This window comes from Lycium barbarum, chromosome 5, assembly GCF_019175385.1.
Source record: "Lycium barbarum isolate Lr01 chromosome 5, ASM1917538v2, whole genome shotgun sequence".
NCBI classification, from domain to species: domain Eukaryota; kingdom Viridiplantae; phylum Streptophyta; class Magnoliopsida; order Solanales; family Solanaceae; genus Lycium; species Lycium barbarum.
In genome coordinates, this window is record NC_083341.1 from 127,622,273 (window position 1) to 127,644,847 (window position 22,575).

Consider the following 22,575-nt stretch of genomic DNA (forward strand, 5'->3'; position numbering starts at 1 on the left):
ATTATTATTATTATTATTATTATCATTATTATTATTACTATTATTATTCTTAACATTATCATTTTTATTACTGATTGTCATTAATTATTATTATTCCTGTTATTTCCATTATCGTTATTATTATTATTATTATTATTATTATTATTATTATTATTAATTACTAATCATTATCATCAGCGTTATTTTTGTTATCAATCATTAATCATCATTATCATCGTTATTTTTTATTATTATTGTCTTATCAACAACTGTTATTTATTACTATTATCATCATTATTATTTCTTATTATTATTATTATCATTGTTATCTTATTATTACCACTATTATTGTTATTATTATTAATTTATTAACATTTTGTCACTATCAATAATTGTTATTTATTATTATTATTTTATTATTAATTATTATCATCTTTATTGTTATTATTAATTATTATCATTTTTTAATTATCAATATTTGTTACTTACTATTATTGTTATATCTATTATTATTTTTATCACCATTATCATCAACATTATCATTATTACCATTATCATTATTGTTATTAGCAGTACTACTACCGCTATTTATTTGCTGCTATTATTTAGTATTATTCAAACTTGCATTTCTCAACGTTTCTACCAACTTCCGCATGCATATCGCATTTTATTTCGCACATTTAAATGTTAGCGTTTGTTTGTTATTAAATATTATTGCACGGTCATTGCAACATCATATGATTTTATTATCCGGATCTTTTTATAATTATATACTTCCGTATTAAGTGATATTCTGGCACCCTTAGTACATCGTTAATCAAGATGTGTCTCTTATTCAAATTTAGAAGCCAAACTATTTCTTGCACTTAGTCCGTATATTGACTTACCGGACCCCAAATCAAAGTGCGATTAATTCCTAATATTTTTGGACTAGACCATATTTTTTATCTCAATTTTTAGATCAGTCCATGTTTAATTTAATAGTCCATTTTTTTAAATACCCAGTCTAAAATTTGACCCGGTCCACAAATGGACCGGGTCCAATTCATTTCTCAGCAAAAATAAGGGAAACTAGGTTTCCCTTCACTTCATTTCCGCGCCCCTTTTCCCTTCTCCTTCATCTCCGCCTCCCTTCACCCTTTACCCCGAAACCCTCGCCGCCGCACACCCCTCCCCCTTTTCCTCCTTCTTCTCCGCTGCCCCCCACTGGTTCCTGTTCCCCACTTGATCTTGTCTCCCCCGCTCCTCTCTCTCTCTTCGTCGACGAAAAACCCTATAAAAAAGGGTTTGATTAGTTGAAGAAAGGGGGGGTTTTTTTTGTGGAATCGAAAAAAATCTGTTGCATCTTTGATCCCCAAATATTGAGCCCCTTTTGAATCGCAAGAATCCCCTAGGAATCGTAGTTTTTGAGACCAAGAATCCCCCTAAAACATTTATCTTCAATCACAGCTTCTTGACATTAATCGAAAAAAACCAGACCATTTTTATTCCCTTTTTGCCCTCGTTGCTATTTCAAATCCGATTGCATGCAAATCTGGAAGTTGTAGTGTGTCGAGGGAAAATCGAAGATCCCGTACCCACTTCACTGCCTCCGCAAAAGGTGAATTTCACTCCTCCCCTTACTTTTTTTTTTTTTTTTTTTTTTTTGCTATGTCTTTGTATGCCAGCATAGTTCATTTCAGTTTGGCTTGTTAGTTTTTATATTATTATGCTTGTTTAGTCCAATTTTAGTTAATTTTGGCTATTCATGATCTGTTTTTGCTATAGCATTGGAGTGGGATTAGTTCGTTTTTAGCAGTTTAAACATATCGCTAAGTGTAATCCCTAGCTCATTCTTATTTAAAATGGTGTTGAATGTTTATGTGTTTTAAGTTTAGTCATGTCAGTTGGCTTATTGGTTGGTTTATGGTTATCTGGGCAGTTCTAATTCTTTTTTTTTGGTTAGGCACGTAACTGAGTTTTTTTTTTTTGTGTTTTATTGGTATGTTTGGTTGGTTTGAAAATATATAAGATGCACATGAGTTTTCTTCCCCTCTCTGCGCACTTTTGAATCTGCCTGTGGATTTGTCCCTTTTTTTTCTTGCTTTTTCTTTTCTGTTGATCAATAAGCAAGCTTTCTTTTAGACCCGCATATAAACCTTAATTCTGAATTGCTTAATCTCATAGTTGCTGAATCTTTTGCTAAGACCAGAAGAGATTGATTAGCCCTCCCCCAAGGCTACTTTTAAAACATAAGAGGGAGTTGATGAAATCCTTTATGTGTCAGACAATGCCCAGCTTTCGAAACCTCTTTATTTGAACTTGTCATAGTTCTACTCTTTGGTCATAACAGATTGAATTGGATAATCTTTCCTTGTGTCAACATTAAGTATCAAGTGCATGTTAGTTGTTTCAAAACTATGGTTGGTGGCTGAGATCTTGTTTGGTTGGTCTCTGACATTCATTAAATAGCTTGACATGATCATATTGGAGATTTAAACTGAAGTTTAACTAGCTATTAGGTACCCGAATCCTAACTTTGCTTGGCTTTAGAGCTTCCTGTTAAAAGTTTTCTGCCAATGCCAGCATACTAAGTGTAAAGGTTTGGTCTTTTTTTTGTTGTTTCATTTATTAACCATAGGCCAAATAGGAATTAGATATCAGCCCCATCTTGTATCCTTTGCCAAGCTGACTATGTTTGAATGTGTAATCCTTGCCTTGTAACACCACCAATTAGTCTGAACTTCATCATGTTTGTTTTGTCGACTTAAGCACTACCAAGAAAGCAACTGTATGCTCCCAGACCTTTCATGTGACTTTGAGTGATTAAAATAACCTAGACCTTTGTATGATCCCTTAAATGACTCTGTTTAAACCATGTGGCCCATGTTGACAACTTGTTGTTTGTTTGTAGTATCTATAATCTCAGAATATTTTTTTGGGGCAAAAGCTTTCTTTAATTTCAATCCTGGCTGTGTAAAACTGTGTTGGCATTCTGTTGAAGTTTGTGATCAATAGTTGAAACTCCTTATTGAGAAAGTATGTAGTTTGGTCATTTTTACTAAGTTTGGATCTGTTTGTGCTCATCTGAGAGTATTAGTTGACCTAGATGAGTGCATACTCTTGTGAAATACTTGTTTTAAATCTGTATAAGGGAGATAGTAGATCTGTCTTATTAGTATGCCTAAAGAGAATGTCACAGTCCTTTACATGATCAAATGTTGATTGTTTTATGCTCAAAGTTGTTCATGGCTGTTGGCTAGAACACTGCCTGTTTGCATCCCACCCTGTATAACTGTCGAAAAGGTTTTAACATGAGCAAGAAAACATTATCATTTTTTCTCCTCTCTGAACTGTCTTATAAAAAATAGTGAGAGAATAAAGGGTTCAGATCTGTAGGAATGCTGCGATAATTCTGAGCATCGAGTATAGTTTTAAATACCCATCGCCATTTGCTAGGCAGATTATGTGCTTTCCGTATAATATAAAAGTGCTTTAATGTTGTTAAAGCAGTGAGATCGCGTACCTATGTATACATGAAGTATACTTCAAATAAACATGGAATATACATGATCTGTTGATTGATTTAAATTCGCATGCTATATGTTTGACCTTATTCGCTGATTATATACTAATTCTTCTCCTTTTATTTTATGCATGGTCATCGTATTGCGAGTCCGAGGGATTCGCTCCTCTCTTGCATTTTCTGTTGGGCTAAAAGCCCAACTCAATCTTCTCAAATCAGCTCCCCAAATCAGCCCACCCGCAGAAAATAAGAATTCTGGGCCGAGGCCCATATAACAGGAACAGTGTTCGCAGCAATGGGCCAGATCCATTTAACAGCAGCCCAGTCATAAAAGGATCTGCTGGGCCGAAGCCCAGCAGTAGCCAACAGCGAACGACTATCTTAAAATGGGCCGAGCCCATTTAAATTACATATTCATCTATTTATATTTGTGTATTTAATTTGTATTGTATGACTAACCCTTTTTTATGTGTTATTTTCCTAATTTAGATGAACTTTAGATGAATTAGTGGACTAGTCTTAGTTATGGGTAGTCAACTTAGGAAAGAACCAACAATTAATTTCACAAACTATTTCCTTCTCTTCACGCTTTTTTATTTAAAATAATCAATTTGCAAAATAAATGCCACGATCATATATATGTTCTAAATTAAAGGATTCACATATTATCATCTTGAGAATTTTGAAACAACACTAACATACAAATAAGAATTAAAGATCTTTGAATTTCTAAAACGCAAAATCAATCAATACATCATCGTTTAGTTTGTTTCGAATATTTGTTAAGGCATTACGCAAATTCGCGTTTTCTTTTCCTTATATATTTCATGCGCGTTTTTATTTTAATTAGCATCATTATTTAAATATTTGCAACATTTATAAGTTATTTTTTATGGCATTTGCAGTTTCTGTTACGCGAATTATTATATTTTGTCACAAATTTCATTCTAAACAACACTTTTTTTTATATATATATTTAAACCTTAACAATATTTATAAATTTTTATGGCATTTGAAGTCTCCTTTTATACAAATTATTATCTTCTTTTTTTAAAAATTTTATTAGTATCTTATTTTAAATCTTAGCAACATTCATAAACTTCTATTTTAAATAGCATTCTAAAATCCCCTCTTATGCGAATTGTTAATCCCATTTTTTAACGACATTATTTGAAATCTTCTTTCTTTATATAAAAAATGACATTTTTAAAATTCTCTTTTGCATAAATTGTCACAATTTTTACAAGTCTTATTTGCACAAGCTTTTCTTTTAGAATTTTAATATTATATCTAACATTGATTAATTAACCTAAGTTTAGTCGGATAACCGTAAGTTAACGGATTCTAAAGGATGCCTAACCCCTTCCCTTTAGGATAATATAGAACCCTTACCTAGAATCACACTGGTTAAGCAGACTATTAACAGAGGTTTAGTTTTAACTTTACCTTAGTTAATAATTAGGTGTCCTAATTCACCGCAAAAGAAAATCAATTAGGTGGCGACTCTTTAAACAAACAACAAAAGAATCCCCAATATGTTGTACTCCGCTTCAACTCCCGGGTTAAAATGGGGTGTGACAGCTTGGCGACTCCGCTGGGGACTTTAGGTTCTTAACCATAACAACTTAGGTTAATAATTAATTTGTTGGATGTTTGGTTGTTTTTCTTTATTTTTTCCTTATTGTCGCTTTGTTTGTTTCTCTTATGTTCTTTTGAGTGATTGTTTTATTATGTGAAACTTTTAATATGTTATTGCTTTCCTTAAATTGGCATTCCGCTCATATTTCTTCCACTCCTGGAAAACTCACACATATTCACACACTTAAAGCGGCTTCGCAGTTTGCGCCCGTGCACCACTAAATTACCCCTTTAGTTGGATTGGTCTAGTGGATTTAGTCGATCAGCGGTGCAGTCGACGGCCACGGACTTTCCACTCCCAAGTTGTCCGCTTGGGGGAACCTTGTGTCATAGGAAGCCAACTCTTAGTCAGCCTAAGATAGAGCTAAATCAACACCTTTTATTAAGAGCATACATTTCATGACTTAGGAGGTTTAATACCCTTGGTGTATTAAATTCATTAGATGACTTTACCCAAAACGTCCAAGCGGGTTCGCGACCCCGAGTGACACCAATCATACTTTATGTGCATGTTTGAAGGATAATTGTGCCTAAATATTGACTATTTGCTCTAATTAATTAAACTTTAGGAGGGAGGGCATGATTAATATTTCTATGACAGGTATGGATTTGCATTGGAGTACAACGAATGATGAAGATCAAAGACAGCACAAATGGAGCTAGAAGTTAGACATAGGAAACTGTATTTACTTTACTTAAATTAGGAAACACTTTATGTTGTATTCATTTAACATGTAATAAATATTGCATTATCTTGTACTTTATTTGAGAAATAGAATCTGTCTAATTAATCAAAGCAATGGGATGACATATTATGACACACTTTACCCTTCAAACGACGATAGGCCTACCTCTGGCACAAAGAGGTCACATGCATATTAGGACGCGTTACTGTTTGATATACTTGTTTGACTTTATTTGATGAATTATTTGCTACACGTCTTACTTGACTTTACATGTTCATGACTTTACCTAGATATGTTCACGAGACTAACATCATTTATACTTTATGTTTCTTTTATCTTATTCCCAAAGAAGAAGTTGATTCGTGTTGACACTCAATGGCCGACCATCCTTACATCACAAGGTCAAAGACATCATCGTTACCTCAACGCAGCTGGGTTGTTCAAGGAAAAGCAAATATTACGTCTGATCCAGCCGCATCTATTTCAACTAGCCCGGAAAGCATCATGGTTTCTAATGACCCTCCCGAGATTTTTAAACACGGAACTACTATTCAACGGGATGAACATATCGCCCGCCTGACTCAAGAGATTGAGGATCTACGTGGAGAGCTAAATCGGGTTAGAAACATGACCAACTTATCCATTACACTCCAAAGTCCACCTCCTGAACCTAGGAGTGTCGCACCAAACCCGCCTCATTTTCCATCACTTGAACCTTTAGTTCCAGAACATCTTCCTCCACAAAACAATGCACCTACCAACAACAACTTACCTCCAATCACCTCCGCAAATCCACCAAATCAATCACTAGGTAACACTCCTTACATTGCTTTACCCACCAACACTAACCCACCACCTACAATTACTCCTCTAAACCCACTAAACCAAGTCCTTACGTACTTTGGCCATCCGCAACAACCTTTCTACCCTTACCATTACGTTGAACCCTACCAAGCTCCACTATTCCCTTACCCTGTCTATAGTACTCGACCAAATTACTACCAACCCCGAGCACCTCAATATCAAAACTTACGTCCATACCAATTTGCCCAAATTTCCACCCACCGAAATCGACCACATACCACACATAGAGCCCGTCCAAACCCTGTCATAAAAAACACCCGTGATTACACTCAGTTCGCTGAACCTTTGTCTCAGCTATTTGAAAGACTGAAAGCGGCAGGCGTGGTACAACCTATTGAAGGGAAAATTCTCAATCCTATCCCAAAATGGTTTGATAGTTCCAAGCATTGCGCATATCATTCTGGAGTTCCGGGGCATGCCACTGAGGATTGCTATGGCTTCAAAAGCAAAATCGAAGCCTTGATTAAGGAAGGAACAATCCAGCTCACTGGAGCTCAACTCGATATGGATCGCCATCCCTTTTCCTACTCACGAAAACGCCAACGTGAACATGATAATTATCGAAAAGTTAAGAATCGGAAGGAGGCTGTTACGCCAATTGGAAAAGATGGAGAGAGGCGTGTCATCAACGTTCGTTGCGCCTGTGGGGATGATCCGAAAACAAGTGCCAGTGAAGATGGCTGCAACAACTACTGAGACACCAACCATCCAGGGTACAGAACCAGGAGAGACTCTGAAGAACTGGACTTGTACTCCGTCCCTGATTCGCCGGGAGCCTTGGTGGCATGAACATGTAGTGAACTTGTTTTCTTTTATTGATGCTTGAACCGTACCCAAAATTTTGTTTGTCTTGCTTCACCTTGTGGAAGCTTGAATTGCAAAACTATGAATGCATTTCGGATTTCCCTTAATAATTTATTTTCTACTTTACTTATCAAATCTGCCAACTCTACGATTGTGACATGAACGAATAGACAAATCCTGAAAGAGTAACAAAGAAACTAGGGGACAAGACAAGATTCCACTCGAGAAATTGAAATAGCCGATAGGTGACAACATAAGCCTAAAAGCTGGCAATTCAAGAAGAAATCAAAGTACGCCATTAGGTTAGACAACCTAGTTTGCAACATTTCCTTTAGTTGCGAACTACGCTTGACCTGATTCCTCGGTGGATACGTAGGCAGCCCACATAGGGACTCGGTCATACTAGGTTAGAATTTTTGCCATTCACATGCGTTGCGAACTACGCTTGACCTGATTCCTCGGTGGATACGTAGGCAGCCCACATAGGGACTCGGTCATACTAGGTTAGAATTTTTGCCATTCAGATGCATTCCGAATTACGCTGACCTGATTCCCATGGTGGGATACGTAGGCAGCCCACGTAGGGTTCGGTTGCTTTATAACAAAAATCCAAAATATCTTATGCGTACGAACTACGTTCTGACCTGATTCCTTGGTGGATACGTAGGCAACCTATACAAGGTTCGGTCACAACATAGCATAGGTTTAGTGTACCCTTCAGAATCAAAACTGGGGCATATTTTGGAAGATTAGACAAGAGAAAGTTGGACATCAACACTATTAAGGCTACTAGACAAGAATAGTACACACAAACGACCTTTCAAAGTTCTCGGAAGTGTCGCGATCGAAAGTTAGCAGGAATATCTTACAACTTGTATACATATATTTTCATATATATCTTTCCTTACATACATACACTTACGTATATATTTTTCAAATGGAAGGCTTTCTTTCAAATTATTTCACTACTGTTCATCTACCGAGGCTTTAAACGGAGGCCGCAAGATCCAAACAGACAGGATGAATGGGGCGTCAACAAAGTCAAGCTTCGAGTCAACACGAATCAACTTTCCCCCTCCCAAACTGAGAATTTTTCTTTGAATGCAGGAACTTAAAATCGCGAGATCAACAATCAAGTCTACCAATCAGGGCCATTGTGGCCTCGCCTCAAAAGCCATGCGGCTTTGATTTCAACCTTATCTTTTAATTTATTTTTTTATCAAAATAATTTTATACACCTGTTTTGAAGGTTGACGAGATTAAAGACGAATCAAGAAGGATTACGTGCCATCAATTCAGCCTGTCACGATACCGTCAAACTGCAAATTCTAGAGCTTCTTGTGTCATTCTTTTACGGGTTATCTGGCATTGAACATTGTTTTGGCTGCGAATCTGCATTAAGGACGAGATACAATGGCAAAAAGATTTGAGTCATTCAACACCGGTGTGGGGTTGGTGCAAGCGCAAAATGAAGATAGCGAGAAGAATGTAGTACAAAGAAGCGTGTTGGTCAATTTGGGAAATACCCTCAGCCTTCTTCCTAACACAAGTTCAGCTTCCAGCTCTACCCAAAACATTTCCTTCACTATTTCTCCTCACCCAGCTCCTACAAATATACCGCCAAGATACTCTATTAAACCAGAAGCTTTGCAAGTCACATTGATACCTAATGTCCAAAAGCCTGCACTTGCAGCGCCCTTCACAGAAAACCAGCAAAATCAGCTAGCGGTATACCCACACAAGAGATTGAGAAATGAAGCGAACGCAATCAATCAGAATGACTCGGATAGAGAGCTTCACAATTTGAGGAGAATTGTCGAAGAAGAGATGCGGGCAAGAAATGTCCAAAACTTAAGATATGAAAGTTTGTGCATGCTTCCAAATGTTGAGTTGCCGCCAGGATTCAAAGTGCCAAAATTCAACACCTTTAATGGCAGAGGAAATCCTATTACGCACTTGAAGGACTATTGTAGCAGATTAATGGGAATTGGACAAGATGAAGCCATAAGAATGAAATTGTTCATTCTGAGCCTATCAGGGTTGGCGTTAGATTGGTACACAGAACAAGACTTTCGCAAATGGTACACATGGGAGGACATGGCCCGCGACTTTGTAGAACATTTCAAATTTAACATCGGGGTTAGTCCAAATCTGTATGATATGCTTGAGATAGAAAGAATGCCACATGAGTCTTTTCAGGAATATGCCATCCGATGGAGATTGGAAGCTTCAAAAATACGTCCTCCGTTGCCTGAGAATGAGTTGATTTCAACTTTCATCCAAATACAAAAGGGCATATATTATGAAAAGTTGTTATGTGCGCGGTTGCGCGACTTTGCTGATCTAATTCAAATTGGAAAGCAAGTAGAAGCGGGCATTCGAGCAGGAAGAATTGTTGACAGTTCATCAGTACAAACAACTTTTCAAGTCGAGACATTCAACAATTTGCAAGGCAAAAACAGAGAAACCGACTCAGCTATCAGGTCTACACATCAGCCGCAATCACGACAGAACTATCAATGTTCGCGTGATCATATATACCTTCATCAACGAGGCATTCAATATCAACCCGATCCAGCACAGTCTAGCTTACGACGGTCAGAGCACGCAAAACTCCGCACTTTTACTCCTCTTGAAGAGTCGTTAACCAGCATATTTAAGAAAATGAAAGCCAAGGGACTCCTGAAGCCGAAGAAAGGATGGATCCCTAAAAGCCTACCGCCAGATTTTGATTGGTCCAAAAGTTGTGCTTACCACTCTAATATTCCAGGTCATGACACAGAAAACTGCCCGGCCCTTAAGCATAAGATCCAGAACATGATCGAAAAGGATAAGATAAGTGTGCAACAAAATAAATTGTGCGACAATGATGGCCCTTCAGTTGCAAATGCAATTATTGTTACCGGTGATCTGTCAAAATTGGCACCGAGACATTTGAAAAGGAAGCGTGGAACTAAGTAAGACGATTGAAAGGATCTACCGTCACTAGCGTTCTCCACCCACTTGCCTCATGATCAACTTTCCTTCTTGTAATTTTTGCTAAAGCTTGTTATGAACTACTTTCGACCTGATTCCTTCGGGATAAGTAGGCAGTCCATTCTCGGACACGGTCTTAATATAGTGAAAATTCCATCCTCCCCATAAAGCAACACTGGGGCGGCTTTGCAAATGGCCTATCATTATTCGACAAAAAAACATGAATCGAAATCTCGAACAATATATCAGCGTCACCAGATTGTTGCAATGCCATCACCTCAAGAAATGCAGATTCAACGCCAAAGCTTTGGTGTTCAATGCAAGGCAACCATGTTATTTTACACTAACAAAATTTTCTTTGAGTAATGCAGGGACATATTTTAGCTATTCTTGAAGGACATCGCACAGTATCAAATCGGCAATTGCAAGATTCAGATACAACAAAGGGCAAAGTCAACTTGATACTAATTAATTTTGAAACTTACAAATTTCTTTGAGTGCAGGAACCTTTTAGTTGCAAATTTTGGCAGGGTAGAAAGTCCCCAAATCTTCGGCATTGCATCATGAATATTTGTTGCCGCAAATTACGCACTGCGTCGAGACACGTCTCACCGTATATGAATCAAGCATCGCAAAGGCTCTTCGCTCCGCACTAATTTTGGTAACCATAAATCAAGCAGGTCATTTCGGGCTCATTCCGCCTTTATGCGTTGTATGGGCTGTGCACCGCCCTTTGAATTTTTCGCATAAGGTTGAGCACAGCCCCCTTGAAATGCCTGCATAAAGCATTTGCACTGCACTAGCATTGCTTTATTATTTGCAAATGCCCCGCATCGCACCGCACCTGCATTACATTATCACTTTCAAATGCCCTGCAAAGGCACAACACCATTGTTCGCAAAAGCACCGCATTTTAGGCCCGTCCGCCTTTAATAGGACATTATAGGTCCGTCCACCTTTAATTGGATATTTAGGCTTGTCCGCCTTTAATTGGACATTATAGGCTAGTCCGCCTTTAATAGGACATTTAGGCTCGTCCGCCTTTAATTGGACATTTTAGGCTAGTCCGCCTTTAATAGGACGTTTAAGGCTGAGCACCGCCTTTTATATGTTGCATGGGATGTGCACCGCCCCTTTGAAATTTCTGCAAAGGCTAAGCGCCGCCTTCTATCTGTCGCATGGTCTTAGCACCGCCCTCTTGATGCTTTTGCATAAAGTCGAGCGCCACTTTCCATCTCAATTTCATTCTGCTTTGTAACCTGAACTACGCTTGACCCGATTCCCTCAGTGGGATTCGTCGTCTGCGAAAAGCTCAATATCCTTCCGTACCAGAAACTGGGACAAATGTTAAAGGCGTCATCGCAGCCCAACATCCTCCTGCGCCAAAACTGGGACAAATTTTTTAGGGCATCATCGCAAGCGATATCGAGAAAAATGAAGGAGTATATGGCCAACAGAGTCATCAGGCAAAAGGAAACTTTGGAAAAGGACGCTCTTCACAGTGCGTCACAGTCCCAGTTAGCCAAGACTCAGAAATAGGCGGAGTTTACAAGTCCAGACAAAGTTGGAAGCATAAAGCGTCGAGAACCAAATCTTCAGAGTCAACGCGAACCAAAGCGCTGCATATGCACTAAGTACCCTATGAAAGCACTGCATCATTGCCCGCATTGCACCGCACTTGCATGGCTTTATTATTTTCAAATGCCCCTGTGTATGCGCAGCCGCATCGCATCGCACCTGCATTACATTGTCACCTTCAAATGCCCTGCAAAGACGCAACATCATTGTTCGCAAAAGCACCAACATTTTAGGCTCGTCCGCCTTTAATTGGACATTTTAGGCTCGTCCGCCTTTAATTGGACATTTTAGGCTCGTCCGCCTTTAATTGGACATTTTAGGCTCGTCCGCTTTTAATTGGACATTTTAGGCTCGTCCGCCTTTAATTGGACATTTTAGGCTCGTCCGCCTTTAATTGGACATTTTAGGCTCGTCCGCTTTTAATTGGACATTTTAGGCTTGTCCGCCTTTAATTGGACATTTTAGGCTCGTCCGCCTTTAATTGGACATTTTAGGATCGTCCGCCTTTAATTGGACATTTTAGGCTAGTCCGCCTTTAATTGGACATTTTAGGCTCGTCCGCCTTTAATTGGACATTTTAGGCTCGTCCGCCTTTAATAGGACATTTAAGGCTGTGCACCGCCTTTTATATGATGCATGGGTTGTGCACCACCCTTTGCATCGCTTTCATATATTGCTTGGGCCATGCACCGCCCTTTTAATTTTCTGCATAAAGCCGAGCACCGCCCTTTGCATCGCTTTCATATATTGCCTAGGCCATAAACCGCCCTTTCAAACTTCCGCATAAGACTGAGCACCACCTTTAAATTTTATGCATAAAGCCGTACACCGCCCTTTGCATCACTTTCATATATTGCTTGGGCCATGCACCGCCCTTTTAAATTTCTGCATAAAGTTGTGCACCGCCCTTTGCATCGCTTTTATATATTGCCTAGGCCATAAACCGCCCTTTCAAACTTCCGCATAAGACTGAGCACCACCTTTAAATTTTATGCATAAAGCCGTACACCGCCCTTTGCATCGCTTTCATTTATTGCTTGGGCCATGCACCGCCCTTTTAATTTTCTGCATAAAGTCGAGCACCGCCCTTGCATCTCTTTCGTATATCACGTGAGCCATGCACCGCCTTTCTAAATCTCCGCATAAAGACATTGCACCGCACCTGCCTTGTTTTATTATTATTTTGTTGATGCCCTACATATGCTCGCAGCAGCATTGCACCGCGCTTGCATCGCTGTATTTCAATATTTATTCTTTGACTATTTTTATCTAGTTTTTAGTTTCGCAGGAGCTTTTAGCGCAACGTGGAACTATTTCTTCGGCAGCGAACTGGGGCAATACGTCGGGAAGGACAAGCAAACTTCTCGACAAGGGTCAAAGATCTACCTCGAACACTCGGCTCCAAATTCAAATTTCCCGTTCACATTCCAGCACAATCAATTTTCAGGGTTCTATCACAATACCCAGTGTCATCATAATTCGACACTGGGACAATATTTTTTGCGAAGATCGCATCAAATTGTGAGTCGCCAGTCATAAGTGTCATAGTCTTCCCAGAACTACACACGGCCTGATTCTCGTGCAACCCGAGATATGTAGGCGATTCAGAGACCAGAGTTCGGCCGTAATTTTCTTTACCCTTAGTCCTTCATAATCCTCTAGCCGGGACAAAATAGGCTACTAAGTCAACGTCTTTGCCCGAAAATTCTTTCATCATTACCAGGCAAAGAGGGACAAGTTGTTGACACCCAATTTTGTCCCGCCTCTTCCCCGAAATACCTATTTGTACCTCTGGTATTTTGAGAAATTAAAACAATATGCATTTTAATTTTACTATAATTATTAGTCTTTTATTAACGCCCCGTTTTATTATGCGCTGCAGTTATTATTATTATTATTATTATTATTATTATTATTATTATCATTATTATTATTACTATTATTATTCTTAACATTATCATTTTTATTACTGATTGTCATTAATTATTATTATTCCTGTTATTTCCATTATCGTTATTATTATTATTATTATTATTATTATTATTATTATTATTATTATTAATTACTAATCATTATCATCAGCGTTATTTTTGTTATCAATCATTAATCATCATTATCATCGTTATTTTTTATTATTATTGTCTTATCAACAACTGTTATTTATTACTATTATCATCATTATTATTTCTTATTATTATTATTATCATTGTTATCTTATTATTACCACTATTATTGTTATTATTATTAATTTATTAACATTTTGTCACTATCAATAATTGTTATTTATTATTATTATTTTATTATTAATTATTATCATCTTTATTGTTATTATTAATTATTATCATTTTTTAATTATCAATATTTGTTACTTACTATTATTGTTATATCTATTATTATTTTTATCACCATTATCATCAACATTATCATTATTACCATTATCATTATTGTTATTAGCAGTACTACTACCGCTATTTATTTGCTGCTATTATTTAGTATTATTCAAACTTGCATTTCTCAACGTTTCTACCAACTTCCGCATGCATATCGCATTTTATTTCGCACATTTAAATGTTAGCGTTTGTTTGTTATTAAATATTATTGCACGGTCATTGCAACATCATATGATTTTATTATCCGGATCTTTTTATAATTATATACTTCCGTATTAAGTGATATTCTGGCACCCTTAGTACATCGTTAATCAAGATGTGTCTCTTATTCAAATTTAGAAGCCAAACTATTTCTTGCACTTAGTCCGTATATTGACTTACCGGACCCCAAATCAAAGTGCGATTAATTCCTAATATTTTTGGACTAGACCATATTTTTTATCTCAATTTTTAGATCAGTCCATGTTTAATTTAATAGTCCATTCTTTTAAATACCCAGTCTAAAATTTGACCCGGTCCACAAATGGACCGGGTCCAATTCATTTCTCAGCAAAAATAAGGGAAACTAGGTTTCCCTTCACTTCATTTCCGCGCCCCTTTTCCCTTCTCCTTCATCTCCGCCTCCCTTCACCCTTTACCCCGAAACCCTCGCCGCCGCACACCCCTCCCCCTTTTCCTCCTTCTTCTCCGCTGCCCCCCACTGGTTCCTGTTCCCCACTTGATCTTGTCTCCCCCGCTCCTCTCTCTCTCTTCGTCGACGAAAAACCCTATAAAAAAGGGTTTGATTAGTTGAAGAAAGGGGGGGTTTTTTTTGTGGAATCGAAAAAAATCTGTTGCATCTTTGATCCCCAAATATTGAGCCCCTTTTGAATCGCAAGAATCCCCTAGGAATCGTAGTTTTTGAGACCAAGAATCCCCCTAAAACATTTATCTTCAATCACAGCTTCTTGACATTAATCGAAAAAAACCAGACCATTTTTATTCCCTTTTTGCCCTCGTTGCTATTTCAAATCCGATTGCATGCAAATCTGGAAGTTGTAGTGTGTCGAGGGAAAATCGAAGATCCCGTACCCACTTCACTGCCTCCGCAAAAGGTGAATTTCACTCCTCCCCTTACTTTTTTTTTTTTTTTTTTTTTTTTGCTATGTCTTTGTATGCCAGCATAGTTCATTTCAGTTTGGCTTGTTAGTTTTTATATTATTATGCTTGTTTAGTCCAATTTTAGTTAATTTTGGCTATTCATGATCTGTTTTTGCTATAGCATTGGAGTGGGATTAGTTCGTTTTTAGCAGTTTAAACATATCGCTAAGTGTAATCCCTAGCTCATTCTTATTTAAAATGGTGTTGAATGTTTATGTGTTTTAAGTTTAGTCATGTCAGTTGGCTTATTGGTTGGTTTATGGTTATCTGGGCAGTTCTAATTCTTTTTTTTTGGTTAGGCACGTAACTGAGTTTTTTTTTTTTGTGTTTTATTGGTATGTTTGGTTGGTTTGAAAATATATAAGATGCACATGAGTTTTCTTCCCCTCTCTGCGCACTTTTGAGTCTGCCTGTGGATTTGTCCCTTTTTTTTCTTGCTTTTTCTTTTCTGTTGATCAATAAGCAAGCTTTCTTTTAGACCCGCATATAAACCTTAATTCTGAATTGCTTAATCTCATAGTTGCTGAATCTTTTGCTAAGACCAGAAGAGATTGATTAGCCCTCCCCCAAGGCTACTTTTAAAACATAAGAGGGAGTTGATGAAATCCTTTATGTGTCAGACAATGCCCAGCTTTCGAAACCTCTTTATTTGAACTTGTCATAGTTCTACTCTTTGGTCATAACAGATTGAATTGGATAATCTTTCCTTGTGTCAACATTAAGTATCAAGTGCATGTTAGTTGTTTCAAAACTATGGTTGGTGGCTGAGATCTTGTTTGGTTGGTCTCTGACATTCATTAAATAGCTTGACATGATCATATTGGAGATTTAAACTGAAGTTTAACTAGCTATTAGGTACCCGAATCCTAACTTTGCTTGGCTTTAGAGCTTCCTGTTAAAAGTTTTCTGCCAATGCCAGCATACTAAGTGTAAAGGTTTGGTCTTTTTTTTGTTGTTTCATTTATTAACCATAGGCCAAATAGGAATTAGATATCAGCCCCATCTTGTATCCTTTGCCAAGCTGACTATGTTTGAATGTGTAATCCTTGCCTTGTAACACCACCAATTAGTCTGAACTTCATCATGTTTGTTTTGTCGACTTAAGCACTACCAAGAAAGCAACTGTATGCTCCCAGACCTTTCATGTGACTTTGAGTGATTAAAATAACCTAGACCTTTGTATGATCCCTTAAATGACTCTGTTTAAACCATGTGGCCCATGTTGACAACTTGTTGTTTGTTTGTAGTATCTATAATCTCAGAATATTTTTTTGGGGCAAAAGCTTTCTTTAATTTCAATCCTGGCTGTGTAAAACTGTGTTGGCATTCTGTTGAAGTTTGTGATCAATAGTTGAAACTCCTTATTGAGAAAGTATGTAGTTTGGTCATTTTTACTAAGTTTGGATCTGTTTGTGCTCATCTGAGAGTATTAGTTGACCTAGATGAGTGCATACTCTTGTGAAATACTTGTTTTAAATCTGTATAAGGGAGATAGTAGATCTGTCTTATTAGTATGCCTAAAGAGAATGTCACAGTCCTTTACATGATCAAATGTTGATTGTTTTATGCTCAAAGTTGTTCATGGCTGTTGGCTAGAACACTGCCTGTTTGCATCCCACCCTGTATAACTGTCGAAAAGGTTTTAACATGAGCAAGAAAACATTATCATTTTTTCTCCTCTCTGAACTGTCTTATAAAAAATAGTGAGAGAATAAAGGGTTCAGATCTGTAGGAATGCTGCGATAATTCTGAGCATCGAGTATAGTTTTAAATACCCATCGCCATTTGCTAGGCAGATTATGTGCTTTCCGTATAATATAAAAGTGCTTTAATGTTGTTAAAGCAGTGAGATCGCGTACCTATGTATACATGAAGTATACTTCAAATAAACATGGAATATACATGATCTGTTGATTGATTTAAATTCGCATGCTATATGTTTGACCTTATTCGCTGATTATATACTAATTCTTCTCCTTTTATTTTATGCATGGTCATCGTATTGCGAGTCCGAGGGATTCGCTCCTCTCTTGCATTTTCTGTTGGGCTAAAAGCCCAACTCAATCTTCTCAAATCAGCTCCCCAAATCAGCCCACCCGCAGAAAATAAGAATTCTGGGCCGAGGCCCATATAACAGGAACAGTGTTCGCAGCAATGGGCCAGATCCATTTAACAGCAGCCCAGTCATAAAAGGATCTGCTGGGCCGAAGCCCAGCAGTAGCCAACAGCGAACGACTATCTTAAAATGGGCCGAGCCCATTTAAATTACATATTCATCTATTTATATTTGTGTATTTAATTTGTATTGTATGACTAACCCTTTTTTATGTGTTATTTTCCTAATTTAGATGAACTTTAGATGAATTAGTGGACTAGTCTTAGTTATGGGTAGTCAACTTAGGAAAGAACCAACAATTAATTTCACAAACTATTTCCTTCTCTTCACGCTTTTTTATTTAAAATAATCAATTTGCAAAATAAATGCCACGATCATATATATGTTCTAAATTAAAGGATTCACATATTATCATCTTGAGAATTTTGAAACAACACTAACATACAAATAAGAATTAAAGATCTTTGAATTTCTAAAACGCAAAATCAATCAATACATCATCGTTTAGTTTGTTTCGAATATTTGTTAAGGCATTACGCAAATTCGCGTTTTCTTTTCCTTATATATTTCATGCGCGTTTTTATTTTAATTAGCATCATTATTTAAATATTTGCAACATTTATAAGTTATTTTTTATGGCATTTGCAGTTTCTGTTACGCGAATTATTATATTTTGTCACAAATTTCATTCTAAACAACACTTTTTTTTATATATATATTTAAACCTTAACAATATTTATAAATTTTTATGGCATTTGAAGTCTCCTTTTATACAAATTATTATCTTCTTTTTTTAAAAATTTTATTAGTATCTTATTTTAAATCTTAGCAACATTCATAAACTTCTATTTTAAATAGCATTCTAAAATCCCCTCTTATGCGAATTGTTAATCCCATTTTTTAACGACATTATTTGAAATCTTCTTTCTTTATATAAAAAATGACATTTTTAAAATTCTCTTTTGCATAAATTGTCACAATTTTTACAAGTCTTATTTGCACAAGCTTTTCTTTTAGAATTTTAATATTATATCTAACATTGATTAATTAACCTAAGTTTAGTCGGATAACCGTAAGTTAACGGATTCTAAAGGATGCCTAACCCCTTCCCTTTAGGATAATATAGAACCCTTACCTAGAATCACACTGGTTAAGCAGACTATTAACAGAGGTTTAGTTTTAACTTTACCTTAGTTAATAATTAGGTGTCCTAATTCACCGCAAAAGAAAATCAATTAGGTGGCGACTCTTTAAACAAACAACAAAAGAATCCCCAATATGTTGTACTCCGCTTCAACTCCCGGGTTAAAATGGGGTGTGACAGACACGATGATTAATTTTTGTAAATACTTTAAGAAATGCGATTGTTCCCACCTTTCCCACCCAGGTGTAAATGTGATCTAATGCTAATATCTAGAAACTAACCTAACATCCTTTCTTAAAATAGAAAAAATGTCCTCCGTTTCATAATAAGTGGTATTTTTACCTTTGCATTTGGTTCAAAATAAGGGGTATTTCACAAAATTAAGTAGGCATCACTTTTTTGCTTCCAGTTTTACCTTTATTTAAATAATTAGAATTTTACACAATGAAGAAATCATCAAGGATCTACTTCTTTTTCAAGGCATTTGATTAAAGGTAAGTTAGTCAAAATACTTCTTACTTCTAGGAGTGAGTAGGCTTTTTAAGGGGTGTGTCTAAGCTTAAACACCACTTATTATGACAAAGAGGGAGTACCTTGTAACATATTTAATGTAGTCTAAAATTGTCTCAATAGAATTTCAATGAATAAATTATCTCCGAATTTCACTTAAGAAATTGATAAAATTGACTTCTCAATCAGTGTTTAAAAAGGCAAGGGCGTAAGGCGAGGTGTTTTACATATGCCTCGGTGAGGCGTAAGCCCCGAGGCACGGGGCGTAAGCCCCATGGGTATTTAATTTTTTGTATTTCATAAAATAATATAATTATAATAAATATTTTTAAATAGGTAAAATTACATAAAAAATAAAAGAAAAGTATATATATAACCTTACAAGTATAAACAATACAATGAAATAAAAGCTATTATAAAATGCAAATCAACTCTAACATCTTAACTTTCAAACAATGAAAAAATCACAATTTGTTAAAACAATATTACTATCATACTATTCATTGTATCTCCCTATAAATAACTTTATTAGTATTATAATTGAAACGTAACTCCTTCATGAATAAAAATAAAATTACTTTCAAATAGAGAAATAATAAAATATAATAATTTTGATACATAGGACAAAAGACCAATGACAAGTGAAAATTCACAATTCGGTTATGTATTCTTAAAAGAAATATTAAGTCATATTCACCCTCACGATGTTCTCATATTGTAAATATGCAATACTACGACTTGTTATTTGAGTTATACCCAATTTTTTTATTTCGGTAAATGAAAAATTATTAAGTATCAATCATTTGTTAAAGAATTATGAGGGTCAACGGTTTTAATTAAGGAATTTAACATATAATTGTGTAAGAACTGTTAGGCGAGTCCCGAGCGTTGGGCGTTAGGCGTGTTTAGGGCGTACAATCGGGCGCTTAGGGCGTAAGCCTCGCAGGAATTAAGCCCCGCACGTGAGTCCTGTGGCATTTTGCTAGTGCCCCGCCCCGGGGCGAGCCCCAAGGCGAGTCCCAGAACTGCTTTTTAAAACATTGTTCTCAATCTCATAAACAGAATGAGATATTCTATTTGGAAAGTACAAAACAATTAAGTCTTCATATCAAAATCGCGAAGCAAGGGAGCGATAAGAAGATTATGCTTGATGTCCTCAACAGCTATTACATATATAGTCTAAGCTTCATAGTGTCAATGAAGTTAGTTTTAATAATAGGTACAAGCATTTGACTTTGCTACTCCAACTTACAAATGTAATGCCTGTCCAATTTTGTAGGTTTAGTGCTGCTGCTGATGAAGACGGTTCTCGACCAACTTGATGGGATTTAATTTGTTGTCTACATGTTCTCAAGCTGTCCTTATTGTATCTAGCCAGGTCCACCGGAGCTCCTTGTTGAATGGACAAAGGAAAAAGATAATATTTGGCAAATCCGAAACATAGGTGCTTATTTTACTGCCAAAACGGTCTTCCTAACTTTATTCCATCATTTTACCACTAGGCACTAGACATGTGTTGCCCGGTAATTACTTTAGTATTGAACTATGATATTTCTTCCTTCTGTTTCCTGTGTGATAGCAATAGTTTGAATTTTAACATCTTGGATATTGACAATATTTCCCCACTAATGGGTAGCTTCAGGGCTCTGCATTTTTAGGAGCTTGTCAATGTTGATTTACGGGTACAACTTCATAACTATGTTGTTCTCTGGCATAAGCTTATTGCCTAATTTAGAGAAGTTGGGGTTTTCAAGATATTTGCTTGATCAATTTTCTTGTTCTCCTTGTAGCCAAAGGGTTGCAGTAGAGTTATGACAGTAGTTGGCGTCGCTGCTAATCAAATGTTTTGGTAATCTCATTGAATCATGGTGTGCAAATGCAATTTATAAAAAGAATTATTTGATGCTTGTATAAAGTGCTATGGGTAGATCTTATTTTCTCCTGCATTTGCTTCTTTAGTGTTGCTTAAGTTCTGTAACTGCTGGTTCTAATACTTACTGCTGCAAAAGGATTATAATAAAGAAGGTTGTGGAATGATATCATTTTCAATAGGAATTCAGCTTCTTTTACGAGCTATGTGAATATGTTAGGCTGTACTAAGGAAGCAAGTTGAAGAATGTACTATGTTGTAAGTACATATATATCTCATGATATTTTGGATATATATATCTCATAGATTGTTCCTCAATGGGCATATGTATGAGGCACTGATTTTTTTGTGAATAATTAATCAACTTGATAGTATTACATTCTTTTTTCAATATTTCTTCCTCCTTTCAGTTTTGGCAAGCGATTGAATTAAAGTCTAAAGATATCCTCTTGATGTTGAACCTTTTGATAATCTTGAAGCTATACAAATAACACCAAAGAGCACCCACGTCTAGTTTGTAGATAAATATGGGTTTTGGGTTGTTGAGAGAAAACTTGGGGGTTTGTAGAGACACTGAGAGAGGTTTATTCATGGAAATGCAAAAAAGGGACCGAGAGTGTGAAGAAGAAGAATTTTGAGTAGATTATCAAAATCTGTTTTTGTCATAAATGAATCACTAAATTTGTATTTGTGGACAAAAAGCAACTTAAGGGACCCAATCCCTTGTAAGAATGTCCCTAAACCTTTGTTATTGCTTCTTCTCAGCCCAATAGCTACTTGTGTGACATCCTTGCTGGTATCCATACTTTTTTTTGCGCGGATTGCCCTTCTTTTGGGGTGGTCTTTAAATTTTGCCCTTGTGGTCTTTAAATTATGCCCCTCATATTGCTGGTCTTTAATTTTGCCCTTCGCATTGCAACACTGAGCGTTCACGCAGAAATCATGAGGTTCTGAGTTCGAACCCCCGCTTAAGCATAAATTAAAAAAAAAAAACTGCAAGTCAAGGTTTGGGTCGCGTGTATGCCGGACCCGGCATAAGCTTATGAAGGAATTACCAAAGTTATGCCGGACCCGGCATACTCATGTCTTACGGGCAGACTTGGCATAAGTATGCCGAGTCCGGCATAACTTTGGTAATTCCTTCATAAGTTTATGCCGGGTCCGGCATAACTTTGAGATCTCATGTCAACTTTTTACAGATTTTTAGTGACATCAAAATGCTCTATTAAAATTCAAGTGGTTTTTGTGTCAATGTTGCCTAAAGACTTTCTTTGCTACATTTCCTGTATTGGATATATTATAACTGCTCTTGTTAATATATTATGGGGTAGTGTTAGAAAAGAGTAGTTGTCGTGATTTTGTTCCATTATATCTA

At 36.6% G+C, this 22,575-nt stretch overlaps 1 protein-coding gene across 2 annotated transcripts in view; it reads left to right on the forward strand.

Moving 5' to 3' along the window:
- LOC132641493 (histone-lysine N-methyltransferase family member SUVH9-like) overlaps positions 1-21,572 on the forward strand; it is a 41,745-nt gene extending 20,173 nt beyond the window's left edge. For both annotated transcript variants that reach the window (XR_009582867.1, XM_060358517.1), the window contains one exon: positions 20,610-21,572. The gene's annotated coding sequence lies outside the window, so the exon portion shown is untranslated. The remainder of the gene's footprint in view (positions 1-20,609) is intronic.
- Positions 21,573-22,575: the final 1,003 nt, after the last annotated feature.